At 44.7% G+C, this 24882-nt stretch overlaps 1 protein-coding gene across 2 annotated transcripts in view; it reads right to left on the bottom strand.

Moving 5' to 3' along the window:
* LOC135385929 (adhesion G protein-coupled receptor L3-like) overlaps nucleotides 1-24882 on the bottom strand; it is a 317487-nt gene that overhangs the window by 218874 nt on the left and 73731 nt on the right. For both annotated transcript variants that reach the window (XM_064615560.1, XM_064615561.1), the window contains exon 2: nucleotides 7686-7716. The gene's annotated coding sequence lies outside the window, so the exon portion shown is untranslated. The remainder of the gene's footprint in view (nucleotides 1-7685; nucleotides 7717-24882) is intronic.

The raw sequence follows: 24882 nt of genomic DNA, 5'->3' as shown, positions 1-24882 counted from the left end.
ATCTTCGTGCCATTCGTAGCCTTGCCTAGCGCTTGCCATGATCTACTTTTCTGTCTTCTACACCTTTGCATGTTCCAAAGGACGCTTAAATATTTCGAAAGAGCTGACGCGTTAACTTTTCTTCCGGGTAGTCTTGACATTGATTATGTTTGCTCTGCTGCCTACAGCGTTTCGCCGGGGCATGTGCCAGACTGTCGCCTGGGCAATAACAGCGTGGGGTGGAGTAGTGGGGCGATCATGATTACGCCCCAGTTTGCGTAAAAGCGCATTACGTAAAAGCAGATGTGTAGTAAAACTTTAACTATCGATTCAGACCTGGGACAATCAGCTGGCCCTTAGGGAGGCGATCGCATTTAGTGAATCTTTTCTCACGCCACAGGTTGGAACATTGGCGAGACTGCAGCACCAATTTTACGAAGAAACGCTTTGCGAATGGGACATTACAGTAAGCATATAGATTTGACGTCTTGGTATTCCATAGAGTACTAAAAGCGCTAAAAACAGACAAAAGCCGCGACACATAGGTAGCGCCGCCTGTGTGTCTCGTCCTTTGTCGGTTTATAACGCTTTTAGTATTGTAGAGAACTACTACGGCTAGCCATATAGGGAAGAATGACGAACAATGACGAAGAATTCGAGGGGAGAGAATGTACGAGACAGGTAAATCTAACACTAACCTCTGAGGTACATCGGTGGTATCATCTGGTGATTGCAGCATCGTAACGCCACTCATTGCATGAACACGGACGGCGTTACGAAGCTGCGATCTTCTGACGGCGCCCGCAATGCGCTACCCGCTCCTACCAGCTTGCAGATTAGCTACCAAATTCGAGACTGAAAAAGGTTCTGTTTAACTAATCCAGAACTGAGCCCGTCTCTACTGTCTCGTTCATTCTCTGCCCTCTTCTTCTTCGTTGTTCTTCCCTGCATGAGTGCCCGGCGTATTTAGCTACAAATATTATATTGTTTGTTTTGGAAGTGAACGTAGCTAGGTGGAAGGAACATATTTGACTCCTTGTTGATGCCGATTGTAGTCCCTCTGTTCCACATATGACATGAACCGTGTAGCACCAATGTCCTAACCCCTCCGATAGGGACTGCGATCCCCCATCCGAAATCTTACCTTTCGCAGTGCTTTTGGGAGAGGGAAACTATGGTGAAATCATCCTCCCCCATGTAAATGTCCCCATAGAACCCCTTCCGAGATATTTCTGGCTACACCTCCTCTGCACCTGAGCAGTTTGTTCTACCATGTGTCCCTCAATACAAATAGTGTGCAACGCAGACGTGCTTGATGTCACCAGTGTCGCGCCACCTTTATTCCTGTTGAAGGCTAATGTGCATCCGTACCAATTGCTCCGGTTGATCGTTGGGACATCCAGACAGACCGTGTAAGGGCAGAAATTTAGGGTTTTTTAGGGTATTTACGAGCCGATACGGCACCGGCACTCGGCAGGATATGAAAAGTGAAGCATGTTTTTTTCTCGAAGGTCCCATCAGTTTTACAATGCTAAACGCGCGCCAACTCGCCTTTCACTTTCACTTTATTTGTCCTTCGTGCAAAAACGGCTCAACGTTCCACCGTCGGAACGTAATCGATCTCCACAAGATCAATAACGCGATCAGGCGGCCTTCTTTTGCAGGTTGCCCCAAATTTCAAGCCTTATCTTTCTCACTACGTTTCATCGTTGTTCCTCTACTTTACATTAGTTTTGTCTGTTTATTTTCGTCCTTCCGCAGTGTTTGTTGACAGGATTGGGTACGATAATGATAATTATCTTGATGTAACCAAGTACGTTTCGTGTGAGAAAGAGCAGTAGCGCCGAACACGTGTGCACCAAACGTGCTGCCTCGAGTGACTACATCCCATACAAACACCGACGCAGTATTGTTTCTCGCACAGGTAATCATATAATGATCTGCCCTTCATAAATTACATGTCCGGTCATTCGAGAGGTAAGTAGTGCTATATGGTCAGAATTTTCTTGTATGTGTAGGATTTTTTAATTATTGTTTTATTTTCATATATGTACGAAGCAAAGTACAGAGCCGTACTGTTAGGGCGTACCCTATAAAACAGTCCCTACAAATAATACATATATTTCAAGTTAGAAACAATTGAAACTACAAAGTTGAAACAGCATCAACAATACAAGAAATGAAAAATATAGAATAATCAAACATAGAAAGTGAGAAGAAAAGCCACAGTGGTATTAACACCTATGACGGTTCAGTTGCAAAGTGTATTTTTAGTTTTGTTTTAAAAGAATAGAAACTAGAAGTATGTTTTCCGAAGGTAACCCATTCCAGATATTGGAGCCGAACGAAGCAAGTGTGAAACGACCGTAATTTCTGCGTGGTGTGAATAAGTGAAAAATGTTCTCGGTATCCCTCATGAAGTATGTCGTCGCCCGTTGCCCAAGTGTGGAAAGTCGACCAGAAGACAAGAAAAAGAATTTGTGCATTTGGATTGCAATTTTATACTGAAGTAACCTATGCGTACATGAAATTGTTTTTGCCTCAAATTTACTAGTTGCGAAATGTTTGCTTCTCACAAAAAAGGTGGTTTTTGTAAGAGGTTATATCCATATCACGTTTGTTGAACAACATGATCTAGTGTCATCGTTCTCTTTCGAGTTTCTAGCACCACTTTGGCATTCCTTAGTACAGGGGCGTGCCAAATGCAAGGGTTGTATGTCATCGCATATTATGGTCCACACTGTATTTCCTTTCAGTGTGTGTTAACCTTATATTACATTTCGAGCTCTGTGCTACGAGTGGGTGAAGAAAAGTTCTCGGCCCAACAGGGAAGAACGCGGCCAACCTATATTACTATTCGACATATACAACTCGAAGTTCACGTTTCCGGAGCTTATATTTAATCCTCGAAAGAAAACGAAAAAAAAAAAAAGTCCGGCTCTGCTCTCCGAAATACGCGTCAGCAGCTCCTATCACCTCCGATCCCTCCGACATTGCAAACTTGTTTTCCAGGTTTGGAAAAAAAAAAAAAGTCCGATCGGGCAAGATCCGGCGAGTACGGCGGATGTTTAATTCATTCATATCGCAAGTCCATCATAACTTGCGTTGTCTTGCCTGCTTTGGAGCTGGTGCATCATCCTGCAAAGGAGAATGCCTTTCCGTAGCTTCCCGGACAGTTTTGCTTGAAAAGCGGTCCGCCGCGCACCGTTCCGCCCCGGCAGCAACATGGCGGCAATGCAGGCACATTTAAAACGTGAACAGGACAACAACATGTGTAAATCTACTCCTAATTATTATTATCAACAAGAGATAAATCGACGACGATGAATAGGAAAATTCGCCACATGAGGCGCGGCCCACTACCCCAAGGCACAATGGACGGAATGAGATGAGACGGAACAGAACATTTCCATCAGAAGTGGCCTTAACTCGTGTCACGTCTACGACTGGTTTTATTTTAGTGGTGTCATTGCCACCGAAACTATCTTTCTTTATTTTTAAGATGATGAATGGGGAGTTTCATTGCCAGGGGCTGTGATGCTTGCACATTGTGCTTCGACTGGAGTGTGCCAGCAAACACAGATAAATTCCCGTGTCTGTCGCTGTTATACACTTGTGCGGCGGGCGACACCTACTGCAGTTTCAAATTGGAAACCTGACCACCGACCCCTCAGCTTGGTCTGCGTCCCCAGTCGCTGGTACGTACAACGCGATCAAACTTAAAAGAGCCCTGTGCTGCGTTGTCAACGTCGCATTTTATTTCCATTTCGGTTCTTCCCTACATTCCACCGTTTCTCCTTCAATTCTCTTTCGATCCTAACAAACAACAACAATTAAATGATGGCTGTTTCCCCGCTAAGGCTGAAAAATGCTACCCCAGCTCGTGTGGGTTGACATTATTATTTCATGAGTTTGCAGGACACGCAGGTGAATCTAGCAGGGAGAGGCTTGGAGTTTGCTCCGTAGATCTACGTCTGTTAGAAAAATCATAAGTGATCGAAGAGGCCAGCACTGGTGTGCGGGATTGCACCAACGTCCATCGGTGTTAGATATACTGAACGGCCAGGTGTCCATGGCTTCGAGGTAGCGCTCGATGGAAGCTGGGAAAGTGCATGTTGCGCATAGCATTTTGTTGCTGAGCATCCCAGGTGGTCGCTGAGTAGTCAGCGTTTACTGTTATGTAGTAGACGTGTCCCACACTAGTCAAACTACGTATATACCAATCTCAATATTTTGCCATACATCCATTCAACAGTTTGCAATCAACCAGCCCGCTCGATATCTGATCATAATATTCGCATTTTCTCACTGTGCCTCTGAACCCTTTATTTCTTCCTGTGCATTCTTTTCCCACCCCCCTTTATACACGACCCAACTGCAATGGGATAGCGTTCCGCTCCTCGAGACCTAAGGTGAAACCTAAGATGTAAGGGAAGAATTTTCCACATAACCGTTACGATTTGGTTGCTGCTGTTTGTATGTGTATGTCCGGTTTATTACATGCAAGACAAAGCGCTAACAAAGTCAGCGTATGTCTTGATATGAACCTAAAAAGAACAGTTTCAATTACATATTTCGGATGTATTTTCTGGGTAATCATTAAGCTACCGTGGAATATCAACAAATACCACATTTGGTATTGTGCACACCAAAACTGGTCTTACGGATGTCTTACACGTATGTCAGACAGACAAGAAAACAAAGGATGAAACGAAATTTTCAGCTCATGGACATCGTTCCTGTTCACATTTCTTATGTAGCGCATTTCTCTGGCGCCCCCATGTGATATTTCTTTTATCCGTCCCTTTCTCGTCGGATGCAGAGAGCTGCGATGCATTTTTTGTCTTTCCCAAACGCACACACATTTTGTTGTTGCTGCAGGTATATTGCTATTGGTAGCCATTTCTTCGGCGCCAGTGCGCACGGCAGTGCCTTTTGCAGTCAAGGCGGGTTACGCTCAGGTACGATTACAACAACAGCTTTTTCTTTCTTTCTTTCTTTTTTCTTGCCCTTGCATGGTGACAGTTCGACTGCCGTGAGAAACTAATTTGAACTCAGACAAACATACTTTTCAGTCAACACGTTCACCTTCCAAATGACAAACTTCACATTAGCTGATTATATTTTTTTCAAGCGCAACTTAACAGGGACCAAGAGATCCAGGATGTCATCTTGGGCCTTGTTAAGTTCCGCTTGTAAAATGATATACACTTACAAACAAGCCCAAATTGCTGCATTGCTTTACATTACGTGTCTGATATTCGCGCGAAGTTGAACGGTCGAAGTCCTTGTTCGAATTCAATTTCTCTTCCCCCTTTTTCTCTTCTTCTTTTTTTAACATTCAAATTCAATTCAGCGTTTTCGTGCTGGCGGTGCAATAATTTCCTTGCTGCGCAGTCGGTACTATCGATTCGCTGAAATCCCAGTTTGTGTGTGCAGTTTATGCGCTGATATCCCGCCAACAAAGCATCACGCCAGACATATGACCTGACTTCCGCTCCCATTTGCAGCTGTTCATGTGTGTATGCTTCAGATTTGCTTGCGCTCTGCTTGAGTTACAGCAACAACGGAAGCCTTTCCTCACAAGGTAACGGTTCGGAAGAAGTTGGATGGAGCCCAACTTCTCCTTCCAGACATCAATTGCCGCATAGGTCCAGATGATCACCAGTCGCGATGCCGCGATGTGTAGAAACGGAAGTTTCCAGGATAGATGACGGCGCCGTCAACGTTAGACCAATGAGGTGAGAACCAGTTCGGCATGGCAACCGAAAAGTTTCGCGGACATCGCTTGTATAGTTTACCCACGTGAAGATGTAGCTAGACACAGCTTACGTGTATACAGAAAATACGTAAGAAAATTTCGCTCATGTTATTTGATTTGGATTAAAATACTTTGGATAAGACTTGGATAACGCATTCAACAATCGCCACACGATAGATCGTACCATCGTAGTAAACTAGCAATGCAACGAGGACTGACAGGGGGAGAAGACAAACACTGTGCTAGAGTGAGCTAGTCTTCTCCCCTGTCAGTCCTCGTTGCAGTGCTAGTTTACTACGATGGATTCATACCAACTTGCCCGGTTCACTCGGCTCACTTGCGAGGGACCTGACAACTGCAGCCTTCAATTTGACAACGTCAGCTATTAAAAGGCATACCCTCAGAGATCTCGTGGTCGGCGGCCGCAGAAAACGGATGTCATGTGAACCCCGCAGAGCGTAATCCAAGCGTTCAAGACGCATCGTATAGCGGAAGTTCCTAGTGCGCTCAATTGCCATTTCTCGGTCGCTTCTTGCTGTCGGCAGATGAAACTTGGTGCACAGAAATGCCAAAATTCATTGACCGCCATTGACGCGCTACGCTTATTGCGAACGGCACCCCGCTTTATGTAACCATCCACAAAATCTTGGACGTCAGGCGTTCCACAAAGGCTTGATGTTGAACGATAGAAAATGTATTCCTGTATTACACATTAAAATTTTACGCGCCTATATAAATTTTCTCGCGGGGCCTATCATTTAAAATGTGGACGCGGGAGGCATTTTAGAACGTCAGCTGTTAAGGGCATACTCGCCCGAGATCTCGTGGTCGGCGTCCACAGAAAACACGCTTGATGTGACCGCAGAATGTAATCCAATTAGCTACCCAAAGCGGTTTAACTCGTACTCGTAAGATAAAACATTTGATGAAACGAATAGGTTCATCCATCACACCCAGTGTGTGAAAACGTGAGTTGCAAGACCTGTAAGAGCAGAGAGACAGGATTGGTGGCAAGATAGCATATGATGCAAGGGGTGACATTACGAAGGTACGACCGGATTGGCCTATAGATATCGTATGATGATGAACCATTTCAACCATTGTATTATAAGAACCATTAAACATTGATTCACAAAGAGCTGATGCTGAAAATCTCGATACAACTGCGTAGCCATCCCTTCAATGTTGTGTACCCGATGAAGCGTGGTCCACCACGTGAACGGTTGTACATTTTAAATCTTTAGAAAGCACCAGTGTCATTTTCTGAGTGTTCTCGTAAATATGAGCCGAATCAGACGGCATAGTTTTCATTTACATGCACATCGGCACTTAGCTGTTAGTTATTATATCATGAGCATGGCTGATTGGTTTCGTCCCCTCAATGCCCAGTGCTCTGGTGATAATCGTTCGGTACAACATGCGAGAAAGCACGACTCCATACGAGAAGGCCAACGGAGATTATATATTTCTGGAAACTTCTTGCTGCGTTCAAAAATGTCGCATGTAAAAAAAAAAGAAAGAGGAATAGAAAGCGCAATGTAAAACTTCTTTTCCTCTGTTATGTAATAATGCCTGCTACGTAAAAAAAAATCTTAATTCCTACTATATAATAATTAAAAGCTAATCAGATATTGTGAAACACAATGACTAAATTATTAAAAACACTTTAATCATGCCTTGAGAAAAAAGAAGAGACCCAAGTCATTGTTGTCATTGAAGTCAAGTCGAAGTACTTCAAGTAGCAGACTAGTACTCAGAAATCTACTAGAAGTAGTACATGAGTACTTGGGATTTCAAGTAGAGTCCATAACTGGCGTGCTTCATAGGCAGACGGATGTGAGCATGCTGGACGATGAGTCCCTCGCTGTTTGCAATTGTATGCATGACACAACACTGCCATATTACGAGTATTTAGCGTTAGTAATTTAGCGATAAATGCACATACCTTGTTCCTTGATGAACTGCAAGGTTGAATACTGAAAAAAAGAAAAGAAGAGGAACTTTATGCCCTATTCTGGCGATTATGTAGGCAGCTTCTCTCACAAACCCATTAAACGTTAACAAAGAAAGCTAAAGCACTATATTGCTACTAATTAGTTTGTTAACTAGTGAGGACACATTTTAATTATGAATTTGGTGACACTAGGCTTAAAACGCATTATTTTTTGTTCACGGAGACAAAACGAATAAACAAGCATTTTTGAGGACAGAGAGCTCATCTGACGTCATGCTTCACGAAGCTAAATGACAGATTAACTTGCAGTACCGCAAGCGAGTTTGTCTTTCCGGGACCTCCTTCAAGAACAGGGTATTTTTCACGGCACTTATATACTTGAACAATTATTGCGCTAACGTTGACAAGCAGCTGACTATAGTAACGAACATGGGAGTATTAAAATATCGTAAATATATTAACAACAATCATAAAGGCACACAGTGTCAAAGAGGTCTGTTGAGACGAGGAATTGCACAAGGGCGCGTAATGCAGATGAGAGTTCTTTGTTTTTTGCGCATTGAGATTTTCACACGTGAACTCTCCTACACTGCTGCCTTTGGCGCCAAGTTTAGTGTTGATGTTTTCATCTATTCCATTTCAAAGTATATAGATTTGTGGAGTTTCTGTTCTGAATAACGCGTCCTGGAGTAGCCAGTCCCGAGTGACTCGGGACTAACATATCCATTTTTTTCCAAATCAATCAATCAATCATAAAGGCACGCGACGCGCGAAATGTGAAGTATTCCGTCCTATATAGGGCAATTCACTAAGAGGCCGATAAGTGCGTGACAATATGGGTAGCAAATAAATTATTATTGCTGCATCAGCAATTTGGTGTTGACATCGTTACGTCTCGTTGCGACATAAAAGGGATTTTTGCAAGTTGTAGGTGACTGGCTATTTAATTTAAAACCCGGCTCGCTATAACAGTTAAGCATTAAATTAAGGATACGTTCTAATTTTACTTAAGGACCTTTCACGACACGTACTTCGAACTCAGTATTTCAATAGGCCTACTATAATAAGCCTAATGAGCGGCTTATTAGGCCTATTAGTCCTATAGGGCTGTTACTGGGCACCGAAAATAAATATCACTGTTGAAAATATATATCATTCTATTCTATTCGATATATTTTAATAGTCAGTACGATAGTTATGATGACTCCTATGAGGCAGAAACTACAGAAAATACAAAAAAAAAAAAACATTTTGCCCCACGCTTACTCCAAATTGGGATATTTTGTATCTTTTTCCATAATTCGAACTAGAATTAATTCAGATATCGATAACAATCAGGTCGATGGTACACTGCGAAAACAATCGACGATGTCTTGATGAAATCCACACACGCACACGCATGTACGCAAAAAGCATTATAAAATTGTAACGGCACTGCCTTGTGTAGCTTGCTAGGTGAAAAGTACCCAAAACAATTTCATATCTACCCATCTAGTAGAAACAAGATAACCACTTTCTCAATTAATGAATTAATTCTTGTAATTCGAGCATGAAGTGAGCAACGCGTGTATCCGCCCGTAGCAATCCCCTGTAAAGCGTGCTTTGACTGCACCTTTACGTGCACGTAGGAGAAACAACCAAGCAGTATGTCACTGGCCACCTCTCTTATAGCACGGTCCGTCAATACTCTTTCTTGTCAGAAAACTCCGTTATACAACAGACAAGGTCACTCAGGGACCCTAGCTCCCGCGTGGGGGCGATGGCGTCGCGATCGGTGGAGACACCCTCGTGGAGCAGACCGGTATTTTTTAAGGCTGGTTTCGGGTTCAGAAACTCAACTCCACTCTCGAAACGGTCCACGATTTGAATCGGTACATTTGAGTTCAGTGAACCCTTTTTTTTTAAATTCCGTGTTAGCGCTGCGAAGCAACTGTGGCTATGAGCGGCGTACAGATGCCGACAGATGGAGAGAGGACAGCAGGAAGGAGTGGGGGACATGGGGTTAGTATGCGTCCTGGCCCGACTTCAGGAGGAACTGTGCCGACATTCGTCTGGAAAGTCTCGGAAAAATCAGGGGAAACCTCAAGCAGCACCGCCGGCGGTAGGATTGGAACCCACCACCTCCCAGTCTTCAGCACGACCTCGGCTACAACCAACAAACGGGACGCCTTAACCCGTTCGGCCATGCCGCTGGTGGTTTAGTGAACCTAAATTCTGGCCTGTTGACTGAGTGTAGATTGCAACTTTCGCTGTTGTCTTTTTCTGACACGCAATATTTTGCATGCATGAAGAAGACCGAGAGACACGGACACAGAAGGGGGGGGGGGGGGGGACGACTTGAGAACTTGAGAAGTCTATCGCTTTCTGTGTCCGTGTCTCTCGGTCTTCTTCATGTATCTACACCAGCTAGCCTTCACCCCTTCCCTTGTTTCATTCGCAAAATTTTAATTTTGCTCTGGCTCTCAATGAAGGTCGAAAAACATCTTCGATATTAGTGCATTTTGTTACATAATCATTCGAAAATGACGATATATTGTGGGGCAATGACTGCTTTCCGTAGTTACTGCGTGAGCGCGGAACTTTCCAAAAGCGTGATTTTCTTGTGTTTATTGCAATAGTTTATCGAAGCTGGAACAGCGATAGAAGTACGAGGTCATCATATTTTAGCGCGGGCAGATAAGGCTTCCGAAGACGATTCTTACAGAAATCCTATACATTAATAATATGAAGCGAGCTAAATATGCTGGCGGTATGAGAGCTGCAGGATACACCTCCTATAAATCGTATGGCTCGTTTTCGGTGATGACATAAACTGTTGTTTTTACCATGTGGTGCCCCACATCGAATCGTTCACTCACACCGTATCCTCGTTCTTGTGTGTTTCGCCTCGTGAACGCGTAAGGTTCTCATACGAAGGCACTTGCTTGGCCTTTTAATTGCCTTGATCTCGCACATTTTAAGTGGTTATTTTTCTAATTTGCGGCTAGTTATGTTTTTAAAGTGTAGTGAAAGGATTGGTACGCTATATGGCTTGCAAGAGAAACACCACAGGATTGGTTGTTTTATGCGAGCATTCCACCTGAACTATTTCGTGAAGCGGTATCTGCTTCAGGCTATTTCAGCTGAGTAGGTTTTCCGTTCGCTTCCGATTCAGCAAAAAAATTAATAAGTAATGGGTATGAGCGGACTTCGTTTACAAAGCAGATTTGGCAGTACATCTTTCCCTGCAAGCTGAACTTGCACCATAATACACGTTATTGTATTGACATCAGGGTTGCGGAGTTGGAATGATTCCGGAAACATTCCGATTTATCAGAGCCCGGAATGGAATTGGAATGGAATGGCGGACACTGTCCTGGGAATGGAATGGGAATGGAATTAGGCATTTTTTCGCAGGCGGAATGGAATTGGAGTGTAATGGTCTAGGTGCCACACGGTCAAGGGCGATGGTTTGGTTTGGTTTTAAGAAAACATAAAATGGAGATTTTGGCTTCAGTAGTGTGAGGCCCGCAACCCCACATCTTTTGCACTAGTTACTTTAGTGGAAAACTCCTGTAATGATGATAATTGCGATAATTGCGTGTTTACGTCGCGAGACAACAAACTCCTGTAATGATGATGCCAATGAATAGGAAGATGAGGAAGAGAGGAGGGCGAAATAACCTTGTCTTTGTGCTTTTTCCGTGCTGGGTAATGTCAATCTCGTCTATAGCACTGCTGGGCTAGCTAGTACGGTTACCGGTCCTAATTCTTTTATTGGTGGAATTAAAGGAATGGAATGGGGTTGCCAAGCCATTCCAGGAGTGGGAATTCACCATACTTTTTCATTCCGAGGAATTTAAAGGAATGGAATTATCACAAATCTTCATTCCTCGGAATGGAATTGGAATGGAATGGGTGATCCCATTCCGCAACCCTGATTGACATCATGTTAAAAGATCTATCCTTTGAAAATTTTACGGTTCTCGGTGTTTGGTGTTGCACATGTCACACACTGATCAACTTGCAGGGGCTGAAAAAATCACGCTCATCGCGATACACCTCCACTAAAGGCTGTTAGCGAACGTTTTCTGTTTATTCCCGTAGACAAAGTCATCGTGATGCAAATCACTGTTTTGTAGGCCAAGTAAAATACTAACATTCACTTCTCGCCAAGTTAAGGCTCCCCTTGCATTAAGAAAATACTCATCACGAAATGCTCCCCCGCTCGAATCATCCTCGATGTGTGAAGGTCATTCTTACATCCCAAGCAGCAAAATGTACTGAAAGTCGGGTGCAATAGGGGTGGACGGGTTGGTGAAACGCCTTGAACAGACTCGTGAAACTAAGGAACATCGATAAGACACATACCGTCCACCCCTATTGCACTCGACTTTCAGTACATTGTGTTGCTTGGGATACGAACAGTGCGCAAAGATTGCAATAACCTTCACGAATATCTCAAAAAAGGACTTCTGCTTACGCACGCAAAAGTCAAGAACACACACACGCAAAGAAAGATTACACTTCCACGTACCCGCAGAAAGGCTATGCAAGCCATACGCGCAGGCACCGGCACACACCAAAGTCTCCCCCCAAACGACTGATACGCAGTCACGCGTCATCGGGGCGCCCTACGAGAATTTTTATAGTTTCCTGACCAGAAAAAGTATTGAGGGACCGAGCTTTTACAAGAAGACGCTGCTGCGCTGTTATAACGGAATGTAATGATAGTGAAGGGAGTCCTTAGATAAACATCTGGATAACGCACTGAAATTCAAAATGAAGGAGGCTGAAGAAGTACGAGCACGACAGCAGTCAGTAAACGAAGAACGGCCTGGGTCTGTGTACAGTATAATGGTATTGAGCAAGGAGAGAGACCTCGGCGAGTTCAGTAACGTTGGTCATAATTAAGCCCAAAAGAACAGGACGAACGAACAAAAAGCATACACGGACGGAGCGCCACTAATAACGGAGAACTTTACTGACTGCATTACACACCAAGCCACCCGGTTATATCTAACGGGGTGGCTTGGTGTATTCAACTCTGTTTAAAATGTGTGTGATCAGTCAAGTTTTCAGTTGTGAGTAGTGCTCGGTCCACGTGTGGTATTTTGTCCGGTCGTCTTGTTCCGTCGTGCTTAACTATGATGAAGAGTATTGGGGAAACTTCAAGGCCTGCTCCAACACTTGCTTCGTGCTCTGCCGTGCAAACAGCACAGGGAAAGTTACTACGCGCGTGCCAAAAAAAAGAAAAGATCTGTCCCACGCGTTTTGACTTTGTATAGTACAATACAAACGTTTTCGTCGGGATCACCCAAATGGAATTGTTTTTACAGGAGTCTCACGGTATGTATCCACACAAGAAAATCACAAACGAAGCTGTTCATTTGCATAATTTGTCTGTTGTGTTCGTTAATTCTCTACATCTGGATACGTATTCATAAAACCCAGGGGCAGGGGGGGGGGGGGGTGCGGTACGAAAGTTTATGAAATGGAAAAATAAAAGGAGAGGTCCCATTCCGCCCATTGTGACCGTTGCTAACGTCCTATCAATAATATGTTGCGGAGCGGTTGGGGCATTTTTCGATAGAAAGCGCAAGGAAGCTCGAAAGGCATTCTGCGGTGACGCTGGTAATTCAAGTTCATCTATCATTACGCTAAAGTTGCACTCATTTTATTTATAGGAGAAACTATAAAAATAACACGATCCGACTGCTCCGCGACGAATGTAGTTTATCATGTATCAGGACGTCTCAAAAAGCTTAATGGAAGTGATAGAGCCTAGTTAAGCCAGTTGAGTTTCTTGTCATCCGACACAAAGTGGATGCTCGTGCATGAAATCGAACAATGTGTGGATGGTGCGTTTCCTGTTACATGTAACTGCTCACGGTGTTGCATGTACGTGGTGTAACCAAGAACGGTCCCTTTCGGCAGGCAGAACATCCCGTTTCGGCAGACGAAAGAGAACCTCGTATGGTGAATGTTATGGCAGAAAACGTGATAAGGAAGTGTGTTTGCAAAAACTGACGAGAATCGTACCTATCGTGGCAGTTTTAATAGAAGATGCGATGGAAGTATTCCCCCATGGTTCTTCTCTCATCTTTCAGAGGGCACGCGAAAGCGGAGAGCAATATCCTTTCCCAACGCTGCCCCAATTTTGTCCTTCTCACATTTCCTAATCCAGACAGCATGATCGCAGAGTAGAGTAAAGTATGATCGCAGACCGTGAGAGAACGCGATAACGATTATAATTGTGTGACCGTGTGTCTGTGATTTTCAGTTTTTTCTTCTTCTACGTTTACTTTTCCCTTTCTTCTTATTCTTCTCGTTTCCTTCTTTTCCTCTTCTTCTTTTTTCTTTTTTTTTTTTGAATAGCAAGCCGACCTGTGTCTGGCTAACCTTTGCTTTCTTCTTTTCTTAATAAACATATCCCACCTCCCCGTAAGAGAATGACACGCATAGGTTCCCACCAAAACACGAAAAGCGTCTCCAGTCCAAGAATATTCGCGCTCGTATTAATCAAATTCGCTTTACAGACGCCAGCTAGCCGATGCCTAAACGCCTGCATGCTTCACGTCATCTCCGACAGTTTCCCGGGAGGATTCTGACTTGTTAGACAGCGGGGTAGTTGAACATTGTTCGTGTGCAGACGGCCTGAATATTTTACACACGATATTGTAATCATGTGATGGAGATGACGACGACAATACAGGGAGCACCTGCAGGAGACACCGAGGCATTCTTTCTCTTTCTCTACCCGACACATACGCAGCGTACATGTGTCGTTGGGTAGACGAGATAGGTGTGTTTTTATCGTAATCATGACGAATGCACGGGAGAGCTGCGTACCAGTCAGGTAGTGAAGGAATACCGAAGCGTGGTGGTGGTGATAGGGCTTGCCGTTGTCGGCCTCACGTATGTGGGCAACGTCACGACTCACGCCCTGGGGGAATGTGCGTCCTGGGCCGACTTCTAAGGGAACTGTGCCGACATATGTCTGAAAGCGTCTGAGGAAAACCCAGGAAAAACCCCAGACAGCACAGCCGGCACCGGGATTCGAACCCGGGTACCTCCCAGTCTCGACGTGACATGGCCAGCACGCTAACCACTGAGCCACGGGAGCTGGTTTGTTCGTTACCGAAGCTTCGTTCGTTCGTTTGTTCGTCGTTCGTCGTTCGTTTGTTTGTACCGAAGCGCCTCTTGGGGCTCTGGGTCACCACCGCCTGTGGACTGGCAAATGAACGTGCAGTTGATAGCCCGATAGCTCAGAGAAAGAGCGCATTGCTGCGCTGCTCAGCGCAATGAATGTGTAAGCCGTAACCAATTAATTATCTTGCGTCATCACTATGCGTCGACGCTGCCCTTCCGAATTTGTCACGGTCGGTACGGTACTGGTGTCGAAAGCGTCCGAAGTAAAATTGAGATTTACAATTTTTATTTAAAAATTAGAATTTTCATTTAGTTCGCTTTGATGTAACCTGTACTCCGCAAAAAGGAGACTCGAATTCGCCACGGTCATATTTTCCTACCGCAGCATCCATCTACAGTATTTCGGACTATCTACAATATTTCGGACTTCAGCTGGAAGCCATTCAGTCGCAGTACTAGGCCCTTCTTATAATACTGTGCGAAACCGCCAGGGTATTCCAATCACTGATGGAGCTATTGACAACCATCGGCTTGTTCCAGATGTTTTAGTCGCACTATTGGCCGTTTCTTTTATCAGGTTTCGTGGTTTCTCTTGTCTCATATTTTTTTTATTTTGTTATTGTGATTTCGTGTGACTCTCAGTGCTGCCTTTTCTGCTTCCTTTTTATTGCATAGGCATCGTAGAACGTGAAGAAAATCAATGTGCAAGTTTCCGGCGATGCAGAGTCAAAAATAACGAAGACGGTTAAGAGCATCAACAGTTTACTATATACAAATTAAAAACAAGACTTTCGTACAGTAGGCTGTACTTCTTCAGGTTTGAGGGCCTGTTAGAAGCGGTGAAGGATATATCGAAGTCATGTTACATCGTACAAGAGTTAAAGGGTGAGGGCTGAGAGAAACACAAACAAATGCAGTACAAATACAAACAAAAACAAAACGCAATCCATAAGAGGTGGCTAGGCAAGTTCGGACAGACATACAGATGGGTTGGAGGTACACCTGGAGGAAACAACTGCACACCGCATGAATAGACACAGAGGCTAGTTAACAAAAAAACATAGCCGCCTGAAAGCATTTCACTGGGGTCTCTGCATAGACCGTTACCTCCAGTTGACTTGTCGGCTAAACTGAACTGAAGTGTGGTCGGTCGGTCGGTCGGTTGGACGGACGGACAGACGGTTAGATGTATATGTAAATAAAAACATGGCCATGTTGCAATGGCCTACAATGCATCTGTCTACTCTATGACACTTAAGGCTGAGTGCTCAGAACCCGTTTGAGGTTGTAGGAGAAATGAAGAAAAAAACTAAAAGCAAGAAAGCAAGACGAAAGAAAACGTAACTAAGGAGTGAAGTTACTGTCGGATGTGTGTGCGGAAGTAAAATGAGGAAGCGAAAATATCAAGTGACGTTCAGTTTGTGACATCAAGTATGTTGTCAGTGTGTCAGTTCTCAGTGTGACATGTTCAGTATCAAGTGACATCGTATCAGTTACAGCACTCTGCGCTAAACGTCTCTGAGCTCTAGACCTTAGTGTCCGCCTCAGTGTCCTTAAAATATTGAACTAGAGCGCGAAATATTGGACTATATAGCTATGAGCCCAATATGGCGCCATGGATTTTTCCTGATTGCCAAAAGCACGGTGCGCACAATAACTCACGCATTGTCTAGTTAAATAGGTCAAGTCCAAGCACGACTTTGTGCATGCTGCGCAAGTTTCGAAGTGTCCAACTTTATCAGCGACGAATTCTAAACCCTTATTCAGTGGCCCAAACGCCATGCTGTTGGCTTCAAACAAAGTGAGGCACAACTCCGACTATGACAAAATGTGTGCCTGTATGTCCGTTCCATCTGAGTACGTGTTCTTCATTGCCTTCGCAGCTGGTACTTTTCTGTCTTTTCACACACGACAACAAAGCTCTTTAAGATGGACACCAGCAAGCGAACATAGATGGAAGGAGAAGGTTGAAAAGATAAGAAACCCGGTGTAGGTGTAGACGATTCCATTGTTACTATACTTTTTTTTTTTTTCTTTGCCAGTGTGCAGCAAGGGCAGCCCGCATGAAAGCTCGTTAAGCATTCCTGCTCCAACAGTTTTTTTTTTCTTTTTCTGTTATTCTTTGAGCCTGCTCCCCCATGCAATGTTCGCTAGCTGTCGCTATGCGGCACGGCCGCTTGGTCCGCAAACGTTAGCGGTTTGTTCATCAGGTGGGTCTGGGCGTCTGCCTAGCCCACATGGAGAATGTCATGTCTGTCCAACATTCAGTGTCGGAAACCAGACTTTAGTGGTGAGTCGCGTTGTAATGCCCTGTAAACTTTGATACAGGTTATAGAAACATGTAGTTGGTTCGGTGTGGCAAATGCAGCAGTGCAACTGAAAGGTTGTGTCTAGTTATGTCATAATGTCACAACTATGTCAAAATATGCAGATATACAAGCTACTCCTATATATATGCAAATAAGAGATAAACTAGAGAAGCAAACCAAATGCAACCCCAGGATGTCCAAGAGACACAAGAAAAAACAAACAGGGGCCAACTAATGAATGAGTCGAGCTAACGAGACAATAGCCCAAATGTCAGTGGACCAAATACAGCAATGGCCCTCCGTTTTCTTTCTTTTTTTCACTCTATTAAACATATCCACCGCCCCACCCCACCCCTCAACGGACTGCGCAAACGTACCCTGCCTTTAAGACAGTAGCCGAGGCACACGGAGACTTCAGAGAGGCAGCGAGAGGAATCTAATGTTATGAATGCAATAAGTGTATCTAGCAAAAATGAATGGAGTAAGGTTCAAGTATGGTTGAGCCGATTTTAATAGCCGCATGTTTCTTCTTTTTTCGTCTAATCTAGTCTCAGTAGATTTTCCCGCCCTGCAAGGAAGGTTACGCAAGAATATTGCAAGGTCTCACAAAGAATACAGAAATCCAGTTCTCGTCGCATAGCATGGTTCCCAAGCCAAGAGGAGGTGACGCGGGTTCGAATCTCCGCACCGGTGGTGCTGTCTGGGGTCTTCCGGCAGGACCCCCCATCCGCCACTCCTTACCTGTTGTCCTCTCTCCATCTGTTCTCGTCTGTACGCCGCTCATAGCCACAGTTGCTTCGCGGCGCTTACGCGGAATGAAAAGGAATACAGCAAACCGCACCAGGTCTCATTTTATTATTATTATTATTATGCCCAATTGTACAACATCGAATGCTTTGGTCAAATGTAAATAAGCAATACATACTTCGGAGTGGTTATAGTCGAGAAAACATGTTAGTCGTAAGTACCGGCTTACTGCAAGTGCACATCGCGCTTTCATTAGTCGTTAAAAATAAATACGGGGCCTTATAAACACCAATAATCTCGCAAGCTTGAAGCATAACTTTGTCGGCAGAACACTGTTATGGTGTATTTGGTCTTGAGGTCGCGTAAGAGATATACCGCGATGATATTTGGTGAAAAATCAACCTTTGTAGCCAAAACTACATAGATATTCATTGTCTAACGTCATAGAAATCATTGTGTGCGAGGTTTCATCGCTCACATTTCATGACAATGGAGCTTGGAACATCCGGGAACAAATTTTCGGCGGTGAGCATACTATTGTCCTCATACCGCTTATTGTACTACAGTGAACCGCATTTGCAAATCAGTCATTTCAGGATTCAATTAATATTTCGTGAGCTCTGGGAGAAATGGCATTCTCTATTAAGCTTAAATGGGGGGGGGGGGGGGCGCTTCTGAAAGAGGTAGACGTTGGACAATGCCTCACGAACAATCGTTGACAGTTATCGCTTGTGTTGTGTTCTGCGCAGCGGGGGCCGGATCCAGTTGCGAAACTGAAATAATTCGGGGTAGGGAGTAGTCGGGTCTACTATACCGCAAGGTTTTTCCGTGAATACGTCTCGCACGGGGCATAGAAACGTCAGACATCGGTTTACAAGAGTGCATTCATTTCACACATATATTACGATGATCTCTTAGAAGCTAATGTTAGAATTAGGGTGTGACGTCACGCCGCCGGAGCTCCTGCGGCCGCGGAAGCAGCTATGATCCGTAAAATTCTTTTATTTAACATCTAAGAACCTTTCGGAAGAAAAAATTAGCAGGGTAGATTGTCAGCCCATACCGAACATAGCGGTATCGGTTTCATAGCTAGGTTGCCGTGTTCGACAGTCCTTTTAGCTCTTAAACACTGGTTTGTGTAGCACTGGGCTATCATAACTGAAGTAACTTACGTAAGGCATGCTCTAAGGCATCTCTACTAAGGCATACTCAAGTCCAAAGCCCTCACAAATGTCAGATGCCTTTTATTAGCCCGTAATGCCTCCGCAGATAAGTCCTGGACTTTAGTGCAAGGTCACCTCAAATTGTAGCCTGCGGTGCTGCGTACACTAATCGACTCTAACTTCACACTTTTGGCAGCGCAAAGGAGACAGGTGCGCTCAGCAAGACGACAGAGTGAAACAGTGGTCTAGCCGGAGGGGGTCAACCCCTGGAAATCGTAGCTCTGGTGGTGCATTTGGGAGGGAGGGGGGGGGGGAATCCTCCTATATGTAAAGTGCCCATAGAACCACCTCCCGAAATATTTTTATGGCTAAGCCACTGGAGTGAACCACAGTTTTGACAGCCAACTTAAACGCGTGCTGAGGGAATGGTCCAGGCAAGTTTCGTTGTAGCTTTTAACCTTCCAGAGATAAGAGATTACTAGGTCAAGGGGAAAGGCCAGGTCGGGCGCCCCGCCACTTGGCCTCGTAATCTCTAATTAATAGTTTTTCAGTGACGAAAGTGACAGCTTTCGTGTCGTTCGGCTTTCCAGGATGCCACCCCAGCTCGGTGCCGATTTTAAAAACGGATTCACGTCAAAAGTGTGCCGTACGGACTAATACTAACAGACTAGTACTAACAATAGTGAGTGATAGTAGACCGTCGATAACGTCACGGTGAAGCTACCGTGCCTGCCGGAACCAATGACAAAGTGCACGACTCAGAATCTTATCAGTTGATTCGGTGCGGTAGACACGGTAGTCCGGGAGCCACGTTGTCAACCGTCTACTAACGCTCACTCTGCTGCATCCAATCGACAGATAAGATTCCGGTCATGTACTCTGCAATTAGTCCTTGTAGGTGCAGTAGCTTCATGGGGGACGTTATCAAGGGCCTAAAAGCACTCTAATTGTTAGTAGGCCGTTGATAACGTCACCGTGAAGCTATGGTGCCTACGGAAACCAATAACAGCGTGTATTACACAATCTTATTCGTTGATTGGGTGCGGTAGATATCGTTCTCCGAAAGCCACATTATCAATGGTCTACTAGCACTCCGTAATAAAGGTAGACTACGCCTCAATGTGGCTTTCGCCCCACAATTCGAATGCATGATCACAAGTTATAGTACAAGCCTCTGCTCCATCTCCGCTGTCGTGGCGAACACCCAACACATTCTTATGGAATGTGCACTGTACGGCCCGCAAATGCGGATACTGTGTGATGAGCTTGCTCGTATCAGCAAGAGACCGCTCAACTTAGCTGCACTCATTGGCCCCTATGAAGATCCTGTGCTCCATCTTCGGATTCTTCACCTGTTCATGGACTTCCTGTCGTCCACTAGATTGCTCCAGACGCTTTAATTTGCTGTCGTGTTTTCATCCTTCTTCCATCATCTTCGTATAATGTTCCACGTGCAGTGGGGTAGGGTACCGCACCGCCGCGGTGAAACACCTCATCTCATTGTCAGCATCTATTGTTATTGTAACAAAGGTTAAGGCTAATGATTTATTTTAGGTTCGGATCCTGTGTAATGTATTCGTGATCAAGTTTTCGTACCAATGTAAATATCAACTTCTCATAACACGCTTGATATATACAGTATCGACTAAAATATCCAACTAGCGTAATAGCAATTCCTTCAATAGCATATTCGCAATGTCGCATTTACACAAACTTCCAAGTGTTGCTAACTAAAGCGCTCTGTTGACAACACATATCCTGCCCGAGCGCGAATGTAGCCTATTGGCCTATGTAACCTAAGTCATGATCCGGTGTTTTCAAGGCAGATCAGTAAAAAAAAAATTTCCTGATCACACACAACGCATATTGCGGAAAATATACTGAATATACTAAGGGAACAAATCTCCCTTTATTGGCAGGAAAAGTGCTCGCCGATCTAGTTGTTATACATTCTAAAAACAGAATGCCCCAGTACTGATACGACATTCATACGCTCTTTGAAACGCTCAGTTCTTGCTCTTATGCATTGTGCTTCCCCCTGCTCAAACTTTCTTTTGAAATCAAAACAACGTAGCGGCAGCGCGCTGCCTCCGAACTCCATTAATGCTGTCAACTGCGCATAATTTATGGTGGGTGCACGAAAAGAGCATGCGGCGCACTTTCCTGCAAAACTATACGGATGCTGTACGCGAGGCAGCCTTATGCAGAATATAAATGGTGTGGCGGAACCACGTGTACTCTCCGGGCGCGTGATCATGATACGCAAGATGTAGAACCTCCAATCTGTCTCTCTCTCTCTCTCTGACATGAAAGTATGCTTACGTGTCGTCATGTGTTGGGTACAGAATGAGACTGCGATCTTTCTTCAGTTCGATTTCCTTAATAGCAAAATGTACTGAAACTTCAACAACATATAAGAGAAAAGAAGTCCTCCACCGTTGTAATTAAGATGTGGATACCAGGCCGCGGCCTGTAGGAGCTAACCACTACTTTATTTCTCTCTTAGATAGTCATCCACGAACCATCTCAGGCGTTGCTTTGGCGGTGCGCAGACTAGCCCAGATGGAAAACGGTACAGCCGCCATCATGCTCCGCGTAATGAAAGCTTGAGAACGGACAATTCTAGAGGGGGCATGTCAGTTGACCTTTCTCCTTCTTCAACACCGATAACACGTATAATTGTCCTGAATATTGCGGACGCCTGTAACGTGACCACCATTACTCACTTTCGTTTCAGTTGGAGCAGCATCAGCAATGACTTTTGCGGGACAACCGTACCCTTGCCACCAGCCCAGGTAGGCAAAGCGCTCGTCTTCCCCAAGTTCCTCCTTACCCGACGGTCGACCAAAACGTTACTCCCAACAAGAATCATGTTCACAAGCATAACGTGCTCCCTCTATAGTTCGGCAGGGAGGATGTGGTAGCATCATGTCCCCACACTGTAGGAATGCTCTAGCTGTACAAATGGAAATTAGCATCGTCGTACACATGTTCACCCGACGCACGTCAACGCGTAACCACGTGTGTTGCGTCCTGCAGGTGATGATCGGGTTGATGCAAGGTGCCCAAAACATTGTTTCTGTGATGTTGCATCGAATGGCTACCTGGGTACCTTACGGCTGTTGACGTTTGGGGCATTACTTGACAGTGAAGGAAAAAAGTACTAAAAAGAGAGAGAGAGAGAGAGAGCAAATGTGACGGCAACTTGGCTCATCCCAGCAGATCGTGCTGCAGTCCAACTGTCATAGCACATTAACATTTTTTTACACCGGTGTCGGTTGACTGTGCCTTTTGGCCGTCATTTTCCTCATATGGTCGGAAGAGCCGACCCATTGAATTGTTCGGTATGTGCAATGGTTGAGGAGAGTGAGCATATTATAATGCACTGCAGTAGGTATCATCGCAAATACCACACTAAAAGCTACACTTTCTCGACTAGACGGCAGGGTGTTCGATATAGTGAAGGTGCGACTTTGGGCACCGAACACAAGGGATGCTGCCTTGGTGGCACTTGTGAAATTTCTTAAGAGCTGCGGGATGGATACAACTTTCTAGGATTCTCTGTGCATGATCATGGGATAATTGTGAACCGTGGATAATTGTAAGTAGTGGACTTCTAGTGAACATGTGAATAGTGGACTTCTGAATAGCAAACAGGTGAATAGTGAATAGCGAACTTGCGAGTAGAGCACCTGAGAAGTATTTTTTGGGGTGCGGGGTTGGGGGTTGGGGGTGAGAATTTATGTTAGGAGTAGTAGAACACGTCGGGAGACAAGCTCAATTTCTCCTCTCTCTTTTTTTTTTCTTCCTTACAAACAAACAAACTTTTTTTTTTCAGGAAGAAGCCAAGCTGCTCGTGCTGAAACAATCGTATGCTCTCTAACCGAAGCAATACAGACGTTCCCGAAAACGCAAATGAGAAAATGATACGGAGGGAGAACGTGTAGTGCTATGACCTCATCACTTGATTTTTCCTAAAATTTTTCCTCTTTTTCTGATTCTACTGTGGAAGATTACTGCACGTACGGAAGGCGAAAGATGCCCTAAACAGTTGTCCCGCTCGAGTGCATTAGTTTCGCCTGACACTCGTTTCGTGGTTGCCGAAGAGAAGCGACGAAGAATAATTCCTTCCTTCCTAGCGTCGAGATCAAACGACGCCGAAAAGAAGGGCACAGAAAATCCTTCTAATTTCCCTCGAGGAAAACAATGGGATGACGGGGTTGCAAGACTACTGCGACAGCGGAAACGTTGTAATTGTCTCCTATTGTTGCTTACACATGTGTGCGCACATGAGGTCTGCAGCTAAACGGAACGTACAGCTGCTAAAAGATGACGTTGAGCTACTGGTGTGTCCTTGCTGTTTGAGTTACCGCAACGACTTGGATGGATGGATGTAGAAAGAACAAAATGGAGTTGTAGCTGCGCCGGTGCGACGAGCTGCTCCGTGGAGCTTGGTGTGTGTTTTAGCACTGAACACTTCGCATTGAGTTTCGAGCATTGAGCTGGTCTTAAAAGATGTCTTCAGCGCGTATGTCCTTGAAGTAGCTCGCCAGGACACACAGCGCGACTTGTCGGTGCTGCGGTACCTTCTCGACGCTGAAGGGTCGACGGTGAATTTTATCGAGGGTGTTTTTCAAAGTTTTCCAACTGGAGTGGAAGCGTCGACAGGTGGTCAGCACGTACTCTGTGTCCTTAAGGGTTCCGCGTGTTGAACAATTAGGCGAGCGAATGCAGACACGGCGAATGCGAACGGGACACTTTGTCGTAGGCGATGAATTACGGACTCTATCGGTAGTGGCAACTTAGATAGGAGGCAACAGGTGCAGTTTGGGACACTGCGTGCGGGGAACCAGGGCTGCACAGAGTCACACGGTCTTAGATAGCCGATTTCGTAATGAAGCGAGCAAATAGTTAGCGTCACATTTCGCGAAGTAAATTTTCTGTGTAGGTCCGTTATGCATGGTGTGCATTTCGACCAGCACGGTCCGCCTGCTCGTTTGCATTGATACCGCTGTGCCGCGGAATCCACTCTATTATGATGCTGTGGCCCTTTGTTACTACAGAGTTGTAAGCTGCTAGGACATTGGAGACGACTGATGCAGAGAGAATTTCGCCGCACCTTGCAGTGCTTAGAGGACAGATTTCGAGTCCAAGAAAATAGTCCATGAAGCAGCGCTGGGCAAGATACTTCAGAAAAGTATCTTCGATGCCGATACTCGATACCCTCAAAAATTGTATTTCCGCCGATACAAGATACAGAACCGAAATTGATTTTCTATACAGATACTCGGTTCTGTATCGTCGATACTTCGATACATAACTGAAATCCCGAATATAATACAGCTGGTGTTATGATTAGCGAAGTTTATATTACTGAAATCACAATATAATAAAGCTGGTGTTATGATTCGCGAAGTTTACATCACTGAAATAACAATATAATAAAGCTGGTAATATGATTAGGGAAGTAAAAACATTTATTCGTTATTTCTAGAGCCTTTAGTGTATTTTTATAGCGCACTTTTTCTGACAGGGTTTGAACGTATCCGACCGCACGGATTTAATGAAGCTGCACTGTCTAAGCAGCTAGTCTTGTTAGAACTTTAGACTGAAGCCATGGGTACGTTGAAACGATCGCATCAATAAGCAGCCTAGCAAAAAACAATTCTTTAAGACAATGTTCTTCGTGCGTACCGGTCTGTGAGCACTTGACTATACATACGAATAAACCTGAAACTTTTTTTCTGCTGCTTTTATCGTTTGGTACTGCAGTACTTACCCGGTAGCCTCTGACTTTGCCTCTGACTTGATTTTCTTAGTTGGCCGTTGTGAATTGTG

Source organism: Ornithodoros turicata, chromosome 2 (assembly GCF_037126465.1).
Source record: "Ornithodoros turicata isolate Travis chromosome 2, ASM3712646v1, whole genome shotgun sequence".
Lineage (NCBI taxonomy): Eukaryota > Metazoa > Arthropoda > Arachnida > Ixodida > Argasidae > Ornithodoros > Ornithodoros turicata.
The sequence above is the reverse complement of the archived record's forward strand: the minus strand, read 5'-3'. Positions and strand labels throughout refer to the sequence as shown.